The sequence below is a fragment of the Ambystoma mexicanum genome, chromosome 1p (assembly GCF_040938575.1).
Source record: "Ambystoma mexicanum isolate Mex_15411 chromosome 1p, UKY_AmexF1_1, whole genome shotgun sequence".
Taxonomy (NCBI): domain Eukaryota; kingdom Metazoa; phylum Chordata; class Amphibia; order Caudata; family Ambystomatidae; genus Ambystoma; species Ambystoma mexicanum.
The window spans coordinates 652,729,326-652,751,694 of record NC_090921.1 but is presented as its reverse complement, the minus strand read 5'-3'; the positions used below and the strand labels follow the sequence as shown (position 1 = coordinate 652,751,694).

Genomic DNA, 22,369 nt, shown 5'->3' with positions numbered 1-22,369 from the left:
TTAGAAATGAAAAGCCTGACAGGGCTTATCGACACCCGTCCGACCCATTACAAGTAATTGCATGCTGACCCTGAATACTTAATTCTCCATTTCTCAGCAGCAGGCAGTGGGGGAGACTGCCTCTTTTTGTCGGCCATTCCTCATTGCGTCCAGGGCTGAAGAAGCCTGTTGTGAACCCAAGGTGGTGTGCTGCAGAGACCGGCTGGTGTTTTGGGTGAAGGGGCAGGGGAAGATTGCACGAAAGGGCGCCCTTTAGAAGGAAAGGCTGCTGATGGGCAGCAGATAGCTTGCATGTGAGTTATACATCCGACTGCCTCATGTGTGGCATTTTCCTTGGCTAGCTGGAATGCATTAAATGTGTGAGACTAGGGATGTGACTCCTGACAGCTCTGCTCTTATAAGCAAAGATGAGCTGCACATTTCCGGGGGTGCTCTGCAGCAGTTCAAAAGATGCACTGGCCATCTCCCTTGCATACATTAGGGTCAGGCGTGCGCCCACCACTAGTGTTTTCCAGGCTGATAGCACCCATGCAGGTGCTGGCTGCACAATTTCCATCTCTGTTTGGGGGATAGAAATGCAGGTGTGACAGCAGCAGCTCAAGCCGTTGCTGCCCATCTTGAAATTAAATAGATGACAACGGTCAGGAATGACCCCGTCATGCATTGCACACACCCCGTGCCTGTTCCAAGCAGGCGCAGGGGAATGTGTTTGCTTTCTGTGCATTTCAATGCACATCCAGTTTTTTTTATTTGGGATGCACATTGAAATGTGCAAAAACACCCCCGTAATGGCACGAATGCACGAAGGGTGTGGCAATCTGCATCTTTGACACACACATGCAGACGCCCCTTTTGCAAAGGGTGCATTTTGTCTGGTGCAAGGGATGAGTTTCGGCCCATAGCCTCATAAGATTGTGTAAGGAATCACACGAGTTCACCATCCGCAAAAGTATGAAAAGCATCCGGGAAACATAACAAGACACAATCTTGCCTCGAATTAGGGGCACAGCAAGCAGGGGATGTGTTTAGCTGCCCTCCCAGAAGGCCGTTCACTAGAATGAGCCTCGCTTCCTGTGATGACTGCTAACCCCAGGCATAAAAGGCACATTCTCTAGGAAGAGGTTTTTGTGGGGAATGGTGCAGGTGGGGAGTGTCTGTGCTGGAGTCTGCATTGAAAAGTGGGTAGACTTCCCATAGATTCCACCATTAAAATATGTAACTCTATCACTAAATCATTTGCATTGCATGGGGGAGGAGTTGAGGGCATAGACCACCCCCCCACCCGCCACATCTACAATGTCATGGTCTCAAAGGGCCCAGAATCAATTCCAATGCTGCCCTAATAGGAGACCCAAGGAAAATTGCAGTTTATACGGATTTACAGCCCTTTCTGGTTGAGAATTTGGACAAATCCCGAGCATGCATTGACCCACATACATTGGAATTAGGCAAGTCAATTATAATTGTTCTTTTTTATAATTGTTCCTTTTTTAATAACGGCTTAAAACCAGAGATTTGTTTCAAAAGTGCGGTATCAGGATTTGAACCTGTTTTGCACTGCTTTGTTTTGTCTCCAAGACGCGTTGCTCCCGCTTGAGCCCTAAATAGGCACAGCTAGCAAGGATCCAAGTCATTGGGCCTCATTATAATGTTGGTGGTAACGGTATGAACGGTGCCGGTAAGGCACCGGCACCGTACATACCGTTCAGCGGAATTACAAGTTCTACTCGCGGGTGTCTGACAGCCTGCCAGGTCTGATGTGGTGGGCTGTGCAGCACCCACAAGCAGAACTCGTGATTGCACCAGCCGGTGCAACCATGTTCCCCACCCCCATTCTGCCCCATGGGGCAGAATGTGGATCGGGAGCCCAGCAATACCGCCACCCGCGAATGGGCAATTACCAAATGCGGGTGCCGGTAGCGAGTTTGGCGTTAGGCATGCCTGTAAAACGGGCACGGCTACCGCCAAGCTCGTAGTGAGGCCCATTGTTTATCAAATTCACATTCATGTTTTACGCGCACTAGCCAAACTCCTCATTGTTTCAAATGAATTAACTAAACGTTTTTACAGAGAGGCCGACGCCGCTGAAGAAGAGGAGATGAAGAAACACAGTACATACTAATCTTCCAATGAAAGCCAGTATTTCTTGGGACCATCGTCTGAATTTGAGTGATACGCCAAAACGGTGTTCCTGGCTCATACAGGTGAGAGCAAATTCTCTTCCCCTGGAAATTTATCAAGTTAAATAGAAACACGAATGATATAAACAGGTTTGCCATCATTATGGGAATATTAGAAATAAATGTTTAATTCCTATTTTTAAGGTTTGGGGCATGCAACATGCGTGGGTGGTTCTTTTTAATGGTTGCGTCATGAGCGAAATACTGGATCAGTTCAGAAATTAGAAGTCCATTACAATGTAAAAGGCCTTCTTTTATACATTGTACTTAATAATTTGTTTTCTTTCATGAAGTAATGTTTACTCTGAAATAAAGACTGATTGATGGGTCCTGTGTGGCTTGCTGCTTCCCTCATCTTGATAACCTGGTTCTCGACTCCATAGTCTCTGGCGGTCCTCATGCAGTCACTCATCAGGTCTCAGGCCCCGGTAGTGTGGGTGGCGGGTGAACTGGGTTTCGGAGCTCACCCAGAAAGCATGTGCCTACTCCTGCACTTTAGCCGTCCTACAATAGAACTATTCCAACTCCCTTCTTCACTACTACTAATAGTATGACTAAACCAGGTACCACTACTACTATTAGTATGACTAAAACAGGTAGTACTACAATGGCTGTGCAGTACTACCACAACGGCAGTGTACTACTACTACAACAGTTGTAACTACCATCAATACTGCTACTCCTGCTACTGTGCATACTACTGCTATAATACTACTAATGGCACGAACACCACTACTATTACTGATGATGACTCTACTAGTAGGAGTATATTAGAATGAGCACCATTTCACGTGCAAATCTTTATACTATTAGTATAATTTCTAATACAGTTTCAGCTAAGGGTTGTAAGAATTCATTCAAACAAACAAAATATACAGATGGTACAAAATTCATACTAAAATGTTTCTATGAAAAACTCAAAATTAAGCACCCCGTAAACACACCGAAGCTCTAAGTAGAGACATTGCATCCAGGAAAGGACAACATGTGGAGCATCGAATCCAGCAGGCAAAGCAGGAATAAGTAAATTCTCAACTGCGTCTTGAAAGCAGTAGCAGTCATAAGACAAATGCCAGAACTGCTACTAGTAATAATGCTATCTGCGGTAGTTCTGCTACTACATTTAGGGCACATATTTCCAAAATCAATACGATTGCATCTACCAGTAGAAGTGACCCTGCTACTACGACAAGGGAGACTGCATCTATCTATAGTATGATTGCTCCTGCTGGTACTAGAAATATGAATACTCCTTGTAATACTATGAGTAGTGGCAGCAGTACATTGTTGATAAGAATGTGCTTTGTGTGGTGTAAAAGTGTGTTCGAGTGTTCTACATGCTGGTTGACTGGTTGGACATCGGAAGCACAGAGTACGCACCTCTAGGAATTACACAAGGAGCAGAGGAGTGGCAGTGAGGTGCATTCCGAGACCCAGAAAAGGCATACAGACGCAAAGGGCACGTCACCCGTATTATGCACAGTGCAAACCTGGACGGGTTGGATACATCCATTCCTGTGACTTAGCCCATCTATTAGATGGCCCAGATGAATGCGGGAGCTGTGATGAATTACACAGATTCGGCACAATAGATACTCCTACAAAAGACAATAAATTGGGAATAATGGGTCGAATATCCTAACGAAAAGCAAGGGACTTACAGCCTGAATGTTGAAACTAGAGGGCAGGTTATTACATTGACGCCTCCTCAAAGAGCTCCCATCAGAAGACAACTATTTAAAAATGGTTGTCTCGTCTAGTAGACTTGGCCTATTAGAGCTAAAAGGATGTTGCTTTCTCTTTTTAAAGACGCCATTGATTGGTTTCATGAAAACTGCAAATGCGTCATTCCACTAGTGATTTATGATGGTATTTACTAGTGGTAACTCACCACAATGTGACGTGTCAGCACGTTATGAATAGTATTTTAACATTTATAATAAATATATATATATATTTTTTTAAATTTTTATACGGTTTTTACAACCTTTAAAAAGAAAAAAGAAAATCAAGACACAGAACACAAAACCAATTCCACAATCCCCCCTTCCTAACATATTAGACATCCTATCGCCCACATATACATAATCACATTCCTCTTACAGGCCACCGGGATTCTAAATTCCAACACTCCATGGGTACGAATTTCAGGGGGGTAATGTGATCAGTCAGGATCGCATTCTTTCAAACGATTTTTCAGATCTTCACGAAATGTTACTAGAGCGAACAGAGTATTCGAATATTTTGTATTCATCTGCATGTTTATGAATGGGTTATTACCTACATGTTTTGTAGCATGAATACATTGTATTTTTTGCGATTACTTATTGGGAATACACCAGTGTTATTCGGAGCGAGGACTAGGATTTATGATAGTCCTTTAGTCGCAGTTTGACATGGGCTGACTTCTTACACACACTTCTCTTTCTTCGAGGCTATTTATATTGCACGCCTGACCCCAAATCCAGACTGATAAAACCTTACTTCCCAACTGATATTTCTCAAACTTTCATGGGAATAAATGCCCCGTTTTATTGGGAATTTGACAATTCTTTGATGTACTCCATTAGCCTTTTTAGAAAGTAGTGCACAGTTCAGTTTCTGCACAACCACCCTCTCCTAGGTCAGTCAGACCACAACTTTTCTGTTATCTTGCTCACAATTTAATCTGTTCATGTATCAACATGTATACACCGAATATTACAAATGTGTCATTTGGGACCCCTTTGCCCCCTCCAATATGTACTGTTTTGAAGTGTCCCTGATATTCAATTGAGGACCATGGATTTCCTACAAACTATCTTAAATCTCCTAAAACACAGACAGTGTTATTCGTAACTAAGATAGTTTTCATTACTTCAGTTTGTAGCACGTTCTCCTGAATTTTCAAATTAGTTCTTCAAAAGAACCCACATAACACAGCTGTTTCAAATGGCCTGCTGGATTTACATTACAAAATAGTTCTATGTTAATTAGTTACCATTAGTAGCATGCTATAAATCAGTGTCCCTCCGAATGTCTTGGAGTACAACCACAAAGTGCAATTACAACTGAAGTATAATCTTAGAGAAAGTTCTAAAAATATCATTGAGTGCTCCTCTAAGAGCATCCCCAGCCACCTGGATGCACAGTGCAACACAAAAGGAGAACTAGTTCTACACCCCGCCCCCCAATCCCCTTCCTCCAGTACATTCCCCATCCTCCAGTACATTCCCCCTTCCTTCAGTTCCCATTGATACCATTCAGATGTTGTTCATGTTGGAGATACGGCTGAAATCTCCATCGTGGTGGGCAATGCTGGCAAACATTTCTGCCCAGATCTGCAGACCCAAAAGCCCATGCTGAAAACTGGGGCCACCATGAAACCTTGCACCCGCAGTGACCAGGCGTCCCACTAACACCCAAGCTCTGCTACCTGTTTTGTTTTTGTTTGACTTTCAAGCACATTAATGCGTGATCAAAGTCTGATGGTTGCAGCTGCGGGCATATACGCGAGTGGGTGGTAATGGAGAAAATATATGGCCTGTAACAGGTTCCTAATGAAGTGTGACCGATGGGTGATTTCACATGGGGCAATTGCATAAAGCTACATGCTGCATGAAACAGTGATTAAGCGCAGGTGTGCGTAGCATACATTTTTCGACTGTGCTTTTTTCAGTCTTGCTAGCACAGTTCAAACCTTGAGGAGATTGTTTCAGAATCACATTAATTAGCGTGGGGGTAATCGTAGGCTTCCCTTCAGGGTGAGGAACCTAAAGCTTCCCCTATGTTTCACAGTGGACATCTTACAAATTAACAATGAATAAAAATACAGAATCATACTTATTTTGCTTAGCATGTTACAATAACAGTTTATTTCAAACAAGATGCCGCCCGAATCTAGCAAATATACTGCACCCAATGCTATCTGTGTAAAGTTCTCCGTGTAAATAATGCAAACCTTACATGTACTTTACCCTGTAACCTCGACATATGCCTTTGTGTTCATGTGATACTTATGCATGTGAACAATCTCGTAAGATGTATGCACCTAGATACATCTGGGTTTTGTGTGCTTTATACATGTTCAAATAAATAATTAAATACATAAATACATTTGGGCTTGTTTTTTTCACACCTTTTAGACGCAGGTCATGAGCCAACCATTAGTTCTGCCCACTCCCTTCACTGTATTGCAAGAGTACATTTTTTTCATCTGCAGCACTGATATCCGGTACCAAAAAGTATCCACAACTGAGACATAGAAAAAACAATTGTATTGTAAGTTCCCATTTATATTGCCAGTGGCGTGCCATGGTGTCATCCTTGGTAGACAATGAATCATTTTCTTCCTGCACTTTTTTGCTGGCTAAATCCCCACTCATGTATAATGTTGGGCCTCGTGGATCGCATTTGTGTTTTGTGTTAGGAAATAATGGAAGCAGCAAGGAATGCAGCATATGCAGTAGCAGCCGCTAAAAGATTGTTGCAAATGTGGGCTTGCACTGTTAGATAGCCGGCATTCTGAGCAACCCGATTGGTTGCTGCACCTGCCATGGTCTGGCCAGATCAACAGTAAGGGAGGAAGATATGCAGTGCCTGGATAGGTGGTGAATGCCTTTGTTGTGGGTTGGCTCTGTGACAAGTTGCTTGATATCCAGGGTGTCAAGTAGGTTGAGTAGATTCTCTCTGTTTTTCTTGGTGGCTTGGCTCCCAGGCAGGTTAAGGACTCCAAGCAAAATGTTTCTTGTGCTGTTGATGGATGCTGCTGTGTGGAGCTCTTTGATTTAATTTGGAAATTTGTTGGTTTGGTGTTTATTGGTAGATTTGGTGGACGGTAGCTGTCTGAGCGTGGGTAGTGGCAAGTGAGTAATTCTATGGATGCAGAGTGGTGTACACCTACACGGTGCATGTCCATGAGGACTTGGACAGAATAGCAAGTTCTACGCAAGACTTCCCCTTGGGGTTCTTGTGTTGAATGCTGTTCCTTGTGCGGATGAGGACATCATTCCAAGATGTGGGGAGGTGAGGTGAAGCATGCCTCTGTGATAAAGCGTTCCTAGGTTGTGAGCGGGATGTGGTCAGCAATATGTGCTGCATGTGGCGCTGTTGAATAAGCACTGATGAGCATGAGGTTGCATATGATTTGGAGGTTGAACATGTTTGGTGATGGCTGGATGAGGTTCTGTGAGTTGTGAGTTCCTGGGAGGTGGGGGCAGACAGTGTGTTTGCCTGTGTGGGGGAGGATGGGGACGCAAAGGTGTGATGCACACATTGCTGGCATTTACAAATGCATAATCAAAAAGTATATGGGGGCCATTATCGGTTTGCAGGTCCAGTAGAATTGCCAGTAATTCCGTGACCAGCTTTTTTCCCAGACCAGTGGTGGTCAGTGATTTATCTCCAGCAAAGAGCTGGAGGGAAATTAGGACCCCACCGGTAGAAAAAAGACAGTATTTCCGGCACCAGATACCGACAATCCCCTCCATGGAGTACTACTGGACTCCATGGAATGGGAATGTAGCGCCCTTTCCGCCACCTGTAGTATCCTGGAAATTCTGGGATATGAGGTGGCATAAACGTTAGGGTCTGTTTGCCGGTATCCTGCCGGAATTACAGGCGGGATACCGTTCAACTTGTAACAACCCCCTATGACTTTAAGAGTTTGCCCTACAAAAGGTTTGCCAGTTCCCCCTTTACTCTGCGGCATACCTGAGTCAGCTGTTCAAACGCTGCTACGTACAACTGGTGAAGGCATCATCTGATTTCGCAGTGCAGGTAGGGCCATTCTCCACTTGCCCGGGGTCAGAGGTGGCAATGGATATCTCATGTGCTGCTTGTTCTCCCCCTTGAGTTCTTTGTTTTACCTGCCAAAGAAAACAAAAGGTACGTTGTGAGCAGCGCTTTCAATCACCCCCCTTTCTGCAGGAGACCGGGAGTGTACACTATCTGCCTTAAACATTGCCAGAATTTCACCTGAGGCGAATTCCAGGATCTCTCGTACCTCTCTTACATATTCAAGCTAAGACCTGCCTGGCCAAGGAAGTGCTCGAGGGGATAGAGTACGCTCCTGCAAATACCAGCGCAGCTCTAGGAAACTGCCAATCCTACCATCCTATCATTAAGACTATGTGGTACAGCTCATTGTAAACCTAGGGAGGGTTTGACTGGGTGGACGGCCTGCAAGGCACAATGCTAAGTATGGACACTGCCGTTCCTGTGTGGCACTCCCAGTGTTACAATTCATATGTTCAGTTTCATCTGCTGGTTATAAATTGGGCCAATTCAGGAAACATGCACATTGCCCACTTGAGCCGATTCACCAGAAGTACAGAATGTGAGCCAGGCGGGGCCCATTACAGATCAAAGGCCCATGCTGGTCTTTGGCCAATCTGCGGGTCTTTGCCCCTGTGCCTGGTTGCCCCTTTCACAAGCCATGCTCAGGCAAACACGCAACACTGCTGTGGGTCTAACAAGAACTCTTACTGCATCATTCCATCCACAAAAGAAACGTTCATGCTTGCCATGGGTTTTTCTAGCTTTCCTGTCAATCAACGTCTAGTAAAAAGACTACAGTGTTTGTGTAATAGCATAACAACTGCAAGTAAGTCCATTCCAGGACCCACACTGAGTATGGATAACATTATTTACAGCACTACAATGTGTGACGCCATGGAAGGAAGTAGTCACCAGAGCCCACCACACGGTATGCAGTGATAACATTGCGCCAAAAATGTCGCCTGGCAAAAATGCTTTGGTTTGACACGGTAAAGGTGTAACCCAATATGCCATTTAAGGGGACGAGGGGTTGCGGAGGTGTCCCCCGGTCCCTTTAAATGGTATAATGGGTCTGGGGGTGTCCCCCGCATCCGTTACATGGGTCTGAGGGTCTGGGGGTGTCCCCCGCATCCTTTACAAGGGTCTGAGGGTGTGGGGGTGTCCCCCACATCCTTTACATGGGTCTGAGGATCTGGGGGTGTCCCCCACATCCTTTACATGGATTGCGCGGGAAAAGCACAGCATTTTTGCAGCGACATTTTGTAACCACGGCAATTTTTGCGGCGTTTTTAACAAATGGAACCCACCACACTGGGGAAAAGTGAGATAACACGACAGGGCAAGGCAAGTGAGTGAGACAAGACGCAAGCAACATACGGAGTACACAAATATAGATATACATCATGGAATGTCGAGCAGACTGACTTATAGCTGTGTCGCCTATCTCTCCCGCAATAAGAAAGCATTCCTCTAGCCGAGAGGGACAGCACACCCCGAGTTCCCGCCTTACTTTTCTATCAAATCCTGCATTTCCACTTCTACAAATCTACTTTTTTAGCGATGATTCAACTCCATAACACCGTGTTTTGGAAAAGAAACAATAGGCATCAGCTCAATTCTGGGCTACATTTTACTTTCAAAGGCCTGCACTGCCCGGCCGGCAGTCCCAAAACGTGCCTAAACTGGTGCCCCTGACTTTGCTCCAGGGCCAGCAGACATCCGACTGCGCATGCGTATATGTGCATATGCTCGGGGGCGTCGCGCTAAGGGCACGGGCCTGGCGCAGCCTTCACCCCTGCCACGTGTGCCGCGGCCACTGACTGTGAAGCGGTCCATCCCCGATGACAGATGAGATTCTTACTTCGCCTTGCTGACTAGATTCGACGAAGTGCATGCAGGCCACGACGTGTTCAATGTTGCACGTGCTTGTTTATTTTACGTGTCCACCCCCCAAACTCAAGTGGAGAGGTAAACTAAGGAGTTATCAGCGTTGATCCTTTTGCACACACTGACAGCACGTGGGTGGGGGGTCGGGGGCAGGCCACAGTCCACACCCCGCTGTGCTCAATGCACATTCAGAAGCTGGGAAGATTGCTGCATGCCTGAATTTGCATGCAATGGCTGGCTCTGCCACGCCTCCGACACCCAGCCAGCCTTAGCATTGCAAGTGCCCCTTCACGAGATCTCCGGGATAGGCGCTCTGTGCCAACAGGTAACTGTGAAATGGGCCAAATTACCTTTGTGGATGATGTTTGCGCATTGGTTTGCTCATTCAGGAAAGCTGGCTGGATTGTTTGACACTGTGTAGTTGATGGCAGCCCTCATCTACACACATATAACATATCACATGGAACCCATTGCAATTTATCACTACAGCTTGCAATATTTCCCGGGGGCAATTTCACACCAATGGATCAACACAACACACCCATGCGATATAGTAACAATGTTACTTGGCACCACCCAGTGTAATTGATGTACTCTGGCTCCTGAAGGGATTACGTCTGAACTCTTAATAATGTATGTGCCATATCATGCTTTATTTATTTATTTATTTATTTATTGTTTATTTAATATTTATATAGTGCAAACTCCACTGACCCACAGGGACGTCATTTCACCAAAATGCCAAGGGTAGCAGAAGTGACATCACACAACCCTTGACCCCCCTGATGACATCACAGAAAGTGATGTAATTTGACCTCACCCCAAAGTGATATCGCGGGTGGCGATAGAACACGACCTTGCACCCTTTGACAAAACAGGAAGTGGCATCACATAACATTGTACACTACAAAAAATATAGTTACAATATCACTATGTGATGTGCATTTCGTACAAGAATGGATCGCCATATGTATCATTAAGATAGGTGTGTATAGGCCCATATTACCAAATTACTGTGTATGCAAGCAGACGTCCATGACCAAATGATAATGATGTGTTATTATATACCACTTACGCTTAAGCGCTTTATATAGAAAAAATATACACCCAATATCACCCAACCTGTGTTGGTACTCATTTATCGACCTCAGAAGGATGAAAGGCTGAGTGAGGCGTTTAAGAACAGACTAAATCAGTGACTCACCCCCTGAAGTGTGCCTGAAATAAACATTTAATGAGCCTAGCAATTATTGTATAGAATTCCAGAAAGACACATTATTTAATATTCCTATTCTTTCTTATTTAGGGTCAGTGCTGAAAGTGTTAGACTTGTGGCACTCCTGTTCTTATTTTTCTTCTTGTTTTAAGGGGCCTAAAAAAGAAAGCCAGCCACCCCAGAAGTAAAGAGCCACAGGCCAGGAAATTGCATTACAAAAAAAATAATATTTATTTTTCTTTTTTTTTTTAGAGGTCGCAAGGGGGACCACAGAGGTCACAGAGGCGACCTCTGGCGACCCCTAAATGATGTCCCTGCTTACCCAAAGGCTTAAGGTCGCTGACAAACAAAAAGGCATATTTGACTGAGCAGAATATGAAAGTGAGATATAATTCAGGAATTCCGAAGACCAGTGGTAGTTTATTTAAACAGATGTGTCTTCAGACCTTTTCTAAATACATGAATGGAGTTTTCTGATCTCAATTTCAGGGGCAAATTGTTCCAAGCCACAGGAGCTGCAGAGAAAAAGGCACCAGCCTTAGTTTGCGATAATCTACATAACGGAATCATAAATTGATATTAGTTGTTGGATCTGAGATTATGTTTACTCACTTTTGGTCATAGTTCCTCACTGAGATAACTAGGGCCTGAGTGTTTCAAGCAATTAAAAGAGATGGATAAGAGCCGGAAGAGGATACGCTTCCTAATAGGGAGTCAGTGAAGTTCCCCTCTCGCCTGTGAAATATGATCGGACCTTTTCTTGTCCAAAACAACCCTAACAGCGTTATTCTGCACAACCTGCAGTCTGTTAAACTCACCATTTGAGAGACCAATTAACAGGCTGCTACAGTAATCAAACCTGGAGCTAATCAATGCTCTGGCAAGTTTTTCCCTACTAGTATGGGAGAGGAATGGTCAGGCACGTGAGAGCAATTTGATATAGTAAGAGGATGAAGCCACCAGACTACCGACCTGTACTTTCATATTAAGATTACTGTCAAGATAAATGCCCAAAGTCTTGACTTTCTTCTTGACCACTATCACACATTCATCAATAACCAGTTTGGAGTATTGATCTTCAAGTTTGCGTATCTTGGTTACAGTACCCACAAGCATAAGCTCTGTCTTACTTGTGTTAAGAGCCAAGCCATTTGAGCACATCCAGCTTTGAATAAGCACGTAAATTCTGTTGATGTTAATTTCATCATCTGAGAAGACACCAGGGATGGGTATCATACACTGAGTATCATCGGCGTAATTGGTAAACTCAATGTTGTTAATTTCCAGGAAATCAAGAAACGGTACCGTAAAGAGATTATAGAAAATCGGAGAGACACAGGTTCCCTGAGCGACCCCTTGCGTCCGCTCCTTGATATTGGCATCAGCTAAGTTGCTGCTCACTCTCCAGTGACGAACTTTCAAAAAAGAGGTGATCCAATCACCCGCCGATGACGAGAAACCCGCCACCTCCCTCAACCTAGAGACCAATAACGTATGGTCTACCAGGTCGAAGGCGGCGGATAGGTCCAACAGCATCATCATGCTGGGGTTGCCTTAAATCCATGTGTCTAAGGTGCCTAGATTTTAAATCCAACAAAGCAGACTCTGTGCCATGTTTTTCCCGAAAGCCAGCCTGTCTCTTATTCAGGATATTACCATTTCTTAAGTGAGCCAGTAGTTGAACATAGGCCACTTTATCAAGAATCTTAAGAAGAAATGGGGAGTTGGAGATCGGGCGATAATTAAGCGGGTCATCAGGGAAGGATCAGGTTTTTTTAATAAGGGGGTCGGTCACCCAAGAGTGCTTAATGCAAGTGGGAACCTCACAGTCCCTAAAAGATGCATTAACAAATTTGCACAGTATAGGGATAAGTGAGGTTGCACACGCTTTAATAGTTAAGGAAGGACAAACATCTCCCTTACAATTGGAAGGTTTAAGATTTTGAACAATAATAGTTAAGTCTTCTTCTGTAATTGGTTTGAAAGAGAAGAGTTCATCTTCCTTCCAACATTTAGCGGGGGTAATAGTATCCTTTAGACCTTTACTGGATGAAGAGGCTCTGGCATCAGTGATACCCTTATTAATTTTATGAAGTTTATTATCCATGGCCTCCTGTACTAGGTTACACCACCTAGCATCTTTAATGATGGAATCCTGTGTAGTGTTCTTTTTAGATTCCAGTTCTTTGAACACTTTAAAGAGTTCCTTAGGTGTAGACGGAGCCTTGGTAATACGATCATCCAAATAGGCTCTTTTTGCAGCGACTACTGCTTTTTTATAAGCTCTGACATGACTATTATATGTTTCTTTGTCAACTTCTGACAGAGATTTTTTCCATCTATAAAGTGCTTGAGTTTGAGCACTTTTGAGGTCTTGAAGATCATGAGTAAACCAGATGTTAGGTTCCCTAGTAATGCATTTTTTACTAGAGATGGGTGCTAGCGTGTTGACAGCATCTTGAAGGGTAAGTTGATAGGCTGCAGTGATACCTTCTATTGAGGAATCATCTTTAATCATATGATTAAGTGTGGTAATCCATGGTTCAAGGGATTCGGGTGTCAGTTTTTTTACATTTCTACTACGAGTGATAGTATAGACCGGTTTCTTATTGATGATGATTTTATCTGAAGTCATTTCAAAGTAGATAAAAAAGTGATCCGACCACGGACAGGGACTCACATCCTCTTAAGGAAGATCTTAGCTGGAGAGCACATACCACAACACCGCTCCACACTTGGGAACACTGCTCCACACTAGAAAACGCCGATCCACACTAGGTAACGCCACTGCATACTAGGGAACGCCGCTCTACTCTAGGGAACGCTGCTGCACAATAGGAAACGATGATGCACACTAGGGTATGCAGCTCCACACTAGGGAATTCGGCTGCACATTAGGGAATACAGCTGCATACTAGGGAATGCGGCTCCACACTAGGGAACATAGGGAACACATTTCCACACTAGTTCCAAAGTGTGGAGATATGTTCCCTATGTTCTACACCAGGGAAGACGAGAATGCAGCCCTACACTAAAGAATGCCACTAAACACTATGGAGCACCACTCCACAGTAGGGAACGCTGCTCCACTCTAGAGAATGCCACTCCACACTAGGGAACGCTGCTGCACAATAGGAAACGCTGCTGCACACTAGGGTATGCAGCTCCACACTAGGGAATGCGGCTGCTCACTAGGGAACGGGGCTCCACACTAGGGAACACCTCTCCACACTAGGGAACATTGCTCCACACCAGGGAAGACTCCTCCACACTAGGGAATGCAGTCCTACACTAGGGTACATCGCTGCACACTAGGGAACACCTCTCCACACTAGGGAACACTGCTCCACTCTATGGAATGCCACTCCTCACTAGGGAACGCTGCTGCACAATAGGAAACGATACTGCACACTAGGGTATGCTGCTCCACACCAGGGAATGCAGCTCCACACTAGGGAACATCGCTGCACACCAGGGAACACCTCTCCTCACTAGGGAACATTGCTCCACACCAGGGAAGACTCCTCCACACTAGGGAATGCAGCCCTACACTAGGGAACATCGCTAAACTCTAGGGAATGCCGCTCCACACTAGGGAACGCCACTGCACACTAGAGAACGCCACTCAACACTAGAGAACGCCACTCCACACTAGGGAAAGCCGCCCAGCTCTAGGGAATGATGCTCCACACTGAGGAACGCTGCTGCACAATAGGAAACGCTGCTGCACACTAGGGAATGCAGCTGCACACTAGGGAACGCAGCTGCACACTAGGGAATGCAGCTTCACACTAGGGAACATCGCTGGACACTAGGGAGCATTGCTCCACACCAGGGAAGACTCCTCCCCACTAGGGAATGCAGCCCTACACTAGGGAACATCGCTAAAAACTAGGGAGTGCGCTCCACACTAGGGAACACAACTGCACACTAGGGAACACCACTCCACACTAGAGAATGCCACTCCACACTAGGGAACACCGCCCAGTTCTAGGGAATGGTGCTCCACACTGGGGAACGCTGCTACACAATAGGAAACGCTTCTGCACACCAGGGAAGACTCCTCCACACTAGGGAATGCAGCCCTACACTAGGGAACATCGGTAAACACTAGGGAATGCGGCTGCACACTAGGGAATGCGGCTCCACACTAGGGAGCATTGCTCCACACCATGGAAGACTTCTCCACACTATGGAATGCAGCCCTACACTAGGGAACATTGCTAAATACTAGGGAATGTGGCTGCACACTAGGGAATGCGGCTCCACACCAGGGAAGACTCCTCCACACTATGGAATACAGCCCTACACTAGGCAACATCGCTAAACACTAGGGTATGCAGCTCCACACTAGGGAATGTGGCTGCACACTAGGGAACATCGCTGCACACTAGGGAACACCTCTCCACACTAGGGAACATTGCTCCACACCAGGGAAGACTCCTCCACACTAGGGAATGCAGCCCTACACTAGGGAATGCCGCTCCACTCTATGGAATGCCGCTCCACTCTATGGAACACCGCTCCACTCTATTCCATGGAGAACATAGTTCATCCCAGGGTTTGTTCTAATTCCATTACATCCCCTTTGAAGTAGTCCTAATTATGTTTCTCATCTTCCCGATAACCACGCCTATCGTGTGGAAAGTGTAATATGCACACCAAGCTCATAGATGTATTTGGGACTGTTTTCCCACTAATCCATGGACATAGTGACCCATGCATTTTGCAATAACCTGCAGACGTGCATGCAAAACGATTCTGTATAATGGATTTCCTTGTCCTTCGAGTGCTTTTCCATTGACTCCCCAGTGTGTAGAGGTTTCTCTTGCTCTCCTCCATAACATGAGTCTAAAACATCAGAGGAAGTGTACAGATGCGAGAGGCCTAAGCATTTCGAAGGATGAATGTCAACTGCTTTGCAAAAGAAACCTTCCTAAGACTATACGTTGGCTAGTCTTTACAGCCCTTACATCGGCGTCTTCGTAGTTGTGCTTCCGCTGGGGTCAGAGGAACCCTGCTTCCGGCTTCTGATGGATGGACCATGACCTTTGTCAGCCAGTCCCTTCATCCAGATCACTTAGTCTGTCACTTTGCCCGACAATTGCTTACATTTGGCAGCCGGTTACCAGTCTCTGCGTTCACTTCCAGCCATCACTTTGCCATTCTCATCCAGTAAAGGTATTTCAGACAATGGATTAATCTATCTGCAGTGTTGGTCGTGATTGCTGCAGGGAATGCCACTTGCAGGTAAGAATGGTGTCACAGTGGTGTACACACATCAGGGTCGGAAATGTTTAATTTGTCAATTCCTCCTAGTTGGCAACGCCTTTTTCACCTCCCCATATATTGTCTCCTGTGGCATTCATTACAAGGAGTCAGGTAAACAACGTTGGTTAATTTGCACCTGTAAGCCCCCGGAATGTACATCAATTTCCTGAGGTGCTTGGATGCTGGTTCTTGTATATATATATATATATAACACCAAATTAACAAAAGCATGCTTTCGGGACCAAGCCGCCGCTCCTGCCGCAAATTTGGTGAAAATCCGTCCAGCGGTTTGGGCTGTAGGCGTGAGCAAAGTTTTTTCCCATCATGTCTATGGGAAAAAAAAGATGTTTTGGGACACCCCCTAAAACATTTCCCCCCTGGACCAAACCTCACCAAACTTTGCTAAAATATCCAGAGTGGGCCATATACTTTTTTTGCAAAGTTTGGTGAGGATTCGTCCAGGGGGAGCGAAGTTATAAACCGCCCAAAAGGTGCTCTTCCTATGGAAACAGCAACGTAACCGTAACTGCACGGCCACTACCGTGGCCGTGTAATACAATCATTTGGCATCTGTTCCTTCTCCACCCATATGATCCAGTTGCTTTTAATTAGCATCTGTGCCAAATCAGGTCGGCTGTTGGTAAGCAATCACAGGTGTTTTGTGAAAAGGCCCTTTTCTTTTTCGTCTCTGCTTGGCATTGGCTGCACCTCTTTAATGATGTGATATTGCATTTTGTTCATTGCATTAGTACACAGGCTAGGCCGCCCAAAGCTGACTTTGTTTTTTTTAATCTCCAGCCTGCTTCCTCCTTCTACCAGAGAAAGAGCTGCCTCTCTAGGAGTTTGGGTATTTATGCGGAGTTTGCTACCCCCCCTCCAACCTGAGCCTAAAATGGACACTTTTTTTCTTTGCATGTGTCATCAGTTTAGTCTTAAATTCTACAGCCTGGCTTCAAAAAAGCTGAAGCTCTGTACCACTCTGCCCCCATAGCTTTGCCTGGGGGTTGTCAGAATGATCAATTCAACAGGACGATAACACTTTTCCATGGGTAGCAGTAATCAACTTGGCTAGACGTCAGTAGACATGTATGGATCTCCGCACCAATCTTAGCCATTCAGTCACAATGCCACAATGACAGTTCCTATGAGCCGCGTGAACACTTCGGTTTACCTTAACCCTAATGCAAAAGAATAATCGGTTAGGGGGTTGTGCATGGATGCTATAGGGCTGGTGAGACATCACCAACGAGAGAGAGAGAGAGAGAGAGAGACTTTTTGAAGTGACACACTCGTCCATCTAATGATTCCATTAAGTTAAGTAAGACGCACTGCCAAGCAAAAGGAGGGAACTTTGAATTCTTCTATTTCTTCAGGGACACCCATGCAAGACATGCTCACAGGGGTATCAGCTCCAGCAGGGCTCCATCAGTTATTGACTACCTGCCCTGTAAGTGGTTGCAAAGGTAATACACACAGCACTCATTCAATACACCAAGGGAAGGGAAACAAGGGGTTGCAAAACAGCTAAGGATCAAACATAGAATAAACTAAATTCCTATAACAGTGGCCATGTTTCAACATGTCAGATGTACTATTGTTAATGCCAACATAATTTGTTAGGGACAACCATGGTTCAAGGGTCGGAAGCCCTATGGTATTGTTAAATGTAAAATAAATTAATCTAACATGTGGTTTTGTAATATGATTGTCATTAGCATGAGTCTCCAGAAAGACACCCATCTCCTGGTAGGTATGTTAACCAGATGTGTTCATGTGAAAGCCCAGGATTAGGATGTACTGTTTCTAATGCTGAGCTTGCATTTCATAAAAATAAAGGCATTCTGGGTACTGTCACCTTGATTAACTTCAACTGAAAAGAAAATAGAGTTAATGCACCTGCTTTGTAATATGAAACCCCAGTAGTGTTCCTCAGAAAGCATAAGTATGTATGTATGTATGTATGTAGGGTACTTATAAAGTGCAAACCTAGCTGTGAAACAGCAGAGCGCTGTACAAAGGGGATGCACCTGTGCGGGTGATGGGGTTTATGACCGCACAAGTGTTGCTCACGTCTTCTGGAGTAATTGTCCTGAAATAAGACCATGTTGACATGTTCGGGTTGGTATGGGGGGAGGTTGTCTGTCTATAGTGTGTTTGGAACAATCAACCCATTGCCTTATCTTTTCTATATTGTATGTGAAGAAGCTGTTCATGCCATTTCATTGGTATTGCTTCCTGGTTTGGAAGAGGACACTTCTCTTGTTGGATGCTTTCACGATGGCTGTTGTGAAATAGTTCCCTTTGGCTATGGTGTTCTGAGTGCTGAACAAAGGGTTCCCATGGTGAGGCAAGCTTTTCTTGAGAACTATTATTGTCTGCTGAAAAGGGTGTCACCTTTTCACTTTACGTGGGGTTGGGGGGGCAGAACCTTAAGGCACAACCTTTAACCCAGGTTTTGTCATGGGAAGTGATAGACAAGAAAGCGGGTGATGCACTGTGTTGGCCTTGTTTTATTTAAATAACAGTCTGCTTTACACCAAAACTAAAACGTGATGGATAGAAGATTTTAAACGAATCATAACCCCTAGTATTGCTCTTGGCAATATTACAAACCACAAATTGATGGCAGGGCAAAGTCTGGTTTGCAACTGGCTCGTCTCTGAACAGGCTAACAAATGATGACATGAAAGGCCATCCAGGGCAATGATAGTGGTCAAAGTTAATTCAACCCCTTGAATTCCTCGCTTTTGTAGTTCCAAAGGACCTCAGAAATGGAAGAGGTTGTGCTACAAGACCCACTTAAATTTCATTGCATTACTTTTTCTCTGCTTCCTCCTCCAGAATTACATTTCTCTTATTTTTCATCTATCCTCAAGAAGGAAAACCAACAGAATAAATAATCTGAGTATCATTTTTAAAGTCCACCAGTTGGCTGATACACCTGCTGCAGAAATGTGTATGCAAACTCTGTGTCACAAATTAGTATCCTGGATGGGACAGAAAGTAATCCATCCATTCGTTATGAGCACTAGGGCACACTGTGCCCAGGTGCAAACATGCAGCAAAACATGTATCCTGTTTGCAAAAGGAACATTTTTACACTGGTGCTTATAACATGGCAAGCGGCACTTGTCATTGTGAAATTCTTTTCTAAGACATCACACTGTTTTTAAAAATGGGGCAAACTTTGCCCTGGTGCTAATACCGTGCAACTTTGCAATTGCACCAGTGCAAAGTTTTTTGTAATCTAGCCACTGGAATTTAGATATTACTATACAAACATGCTCTACTTGAGGGAACACTGTGTGACAGTAACTGGAAATGACACAATGATGTGTTACATCACATAGCTTGCTTGTGTCTGCTCTCAACAGATGGGGAAGAGCAAACAAGGTTAATTTAAGAAGTTTCTGCTGGGACCTCCTCAGCCCCTTTAGAAAATAGGTCCTACATGTGCCTTGTCCGGGTTTACCCCGTGGGGCCTGGAAACCTTCCGTTGGCAAGAAGTGGATGCCACCATTTGTGGGTGGTCTCAGGTATGCTCATTCACCAAAATGCCAAGGGTAGCAGAAGGGATGCAGACCGGATGACATCACAGGAAGTGATGTCACTTGAACTTTGACCCGGATGGCATCAGTTCCTCTTTAATCCTTTTGACATCGCTGTAAGTGTGTTGTGGGTAGTAAAAAAGTACATAAACATAAACATTTTCAAATACAAAATAGGTACTAAAGCGGACAAGAATAGTTTAGATACCAACCACATTTTAACAAGGGTGCTGCCTTAATATGTCATGAATGGTGTCATGATATGACAGGGTTAGACCCCATAGGCCAAGGCACTGCCATAGCTATGCCACTTTAACATTGTATGGCTAGTTACTTCCATATTATGCCAATTATAGCTGCATGTCAGGTATTTTATGATATGAATGGTAAAGCACCTACATTGCCTGTTGCTGTGATAATACAGTATCCAAAAATCCAACAGATACAAGTCACTAGAGTGCACAGGATCGATCATGATTTAATTAATGCAACTGATTTGTTATTTATATATTTATATAACGCTTTCATCAAATCCCTTTACATAGCACATATTTACATAAAGTTATCATTCCAACCAAAGTTAGTACTCATGTATCAACCTCGGAAGAACAAAAGGCTGAATTGGAAGTGCCAGGATTCAAACTTGCGGCCTGCAGATCACACACAGATTGCAGCAGCGAGCGATCAACCCTATCTTACCACTTTGCTATCTTACTGCTTTGTTATTAAAAATGAAATGCCACAACAAGAACACATGTCAAAACTGGCTGCACAATTTAGGGCAGACATGTAATAACACTTATCATGGTTGCTTTAGCCTTGATGATGCACAGTAAAAAAATGCCATGCCACAGTAAGACATACCTAGACTGGCTTCACCAAAATGCCAATCTAACCATGTAATGTCACTTATCATGTTTATTTTTATCATAGATGCAAAAAAATAATGCCACAGTAAGGACTGGCTGCACTCGGATGACAGTCTAACCAGGTAATTACACTTTATCAGAGATGGCCAGTACAAAACGTTGAGTAACAGTTATTAATGGCTAGACTAGTTGCACCAAAATGCTAATCTAGACACGTAATAACACTTATGATGCTTACTTTATTATAAATGTGCAGAAAAATATGCTATGACACAGTAAAAAATGGCTGGACTGGGTGCACCCAAATGACAGTATAGACAAGTAATAAAACATATCATGCCTGCTTTATCATGGCTGCCCGTTATGTTTTTTGACAGACACCCTTACCACCCCACCTTCCCCACACATCCCCTTTCCCCCCACCTCTCCTCTTCCAATCCCCAAAATCAGCTCCTTAGTTCAGCATTACCTCTATGTCCCAGTACTTACATATGAGGCAAGGTGCTTCATAGGCAAGTACTAGGACGAGGAAAAGCAGGACTAGAAGTGATGAAGATTGCTGGTAAGTAATCCAGGCATTAAACACAAGCACACACATTCACACAGCATTCACATGCTATTTACACCTGCACTCACTCCTCACGCACGCACACACACCGACCATGCCTCACACACATAACTTCATATACATATACAAACACAGACACACACAGCCTTGCATGCACGCACACACATAAAAAAATGTGTACCTTTTCCCGGATCTTTTGTTGCTCCGAGGGCAGGTTGGCCTATCTGGCTTCCATGCTCCATGCACGCAATGAACCAGCTCTGGTTCCTGTCATGTGCAGAACAGGGGAAACTGAGCCTTACATGTCCTGTGGCGATAGGGGTGGAACACCTCGGACTTAAGAAGCAATTTCTTATTGAAGTCATGCAGACTTCCAAAAGAAATGTTTACCTTCACGGAAAACCGTAACGGAAACAATTTCCTTCTGAGGTCAGAGTGACTTCAAAATGAAATGAATGTAAAGAGGGCACCCATCTGAGCCATCTTTACATTTGGTTTCTCTCTGCCTCTGCAACCCTTAAGCCGGGGTGGCAGAGGCAGTGCCAGGGGTCATGCAGGAGTTGCCAGGGGTCACTCTTCTGACCCCCGGCGCCTCTCAAATGACCTCCCTGGGTGGTATGATTGCGGTCAGGGAATTCCTGTGTGTGCCACAGTGTCTAGAGCCTATGTTAGTTGAGCAAATGTTTCAATGGTGCATTGGTGTTGGTGTCAGTGTTAGGGGCTGGTTCAATGCTCTTAAGCTGGGTGCTGACATTCTCCATGAGGGTGGGGTGTGGAGGCCAAGGACATCTTCATTGCGAAGTTCTTGAAGGAGCAGTGGGCACTTTTGGTTGATTTGTATTTGCCTGGTGAGAGAGAGAGAGAGAGAGAGAGAGAGAGAGAGAGGTGTGTCGTGGAGCCGGATGGCTATGGCTGCCTGGTCTGTCCCGTCCAAAGGTAGGGCCAGAGACATTAATTGTCATGGGGCGGGAGGTGGTGACTGTCTACAAATGACTTTCAACTGATTTAAAAAGTATGAAATAGTGTGCAAAAAAGTAATATAGTATCCTCTTTATAATGAGCAAAATGCGCTT

At 44.7% G+C, this 22,369-nt stretch overlaps 1 protein-coding gene across 5 annotated transcripts in view; it reads right to left on the bottom strand.

Moving 5' to 3' along the window:
• KANK3 (KN motif and ankyrin repeat domains 3) overlaps positions 1–22,369 on the bottom strand; it is a 394,677-nt gene that overhangs the window by 216,460 nt on the left and 155,848 nt on the right. For all 5 annotated transcript variants that reach the window (XR_011303986.1, XM_069649701.1, XM_069649700.1 and 2 more), the window contains exon 2: positions 7,872–8,026. The gene's annotated coding sequence lies outside the window, so the exon portion shown is untranslated. The remainder of the gene's footprint in view (positions 1–7,871; positions 8,027–22,369) is intronic.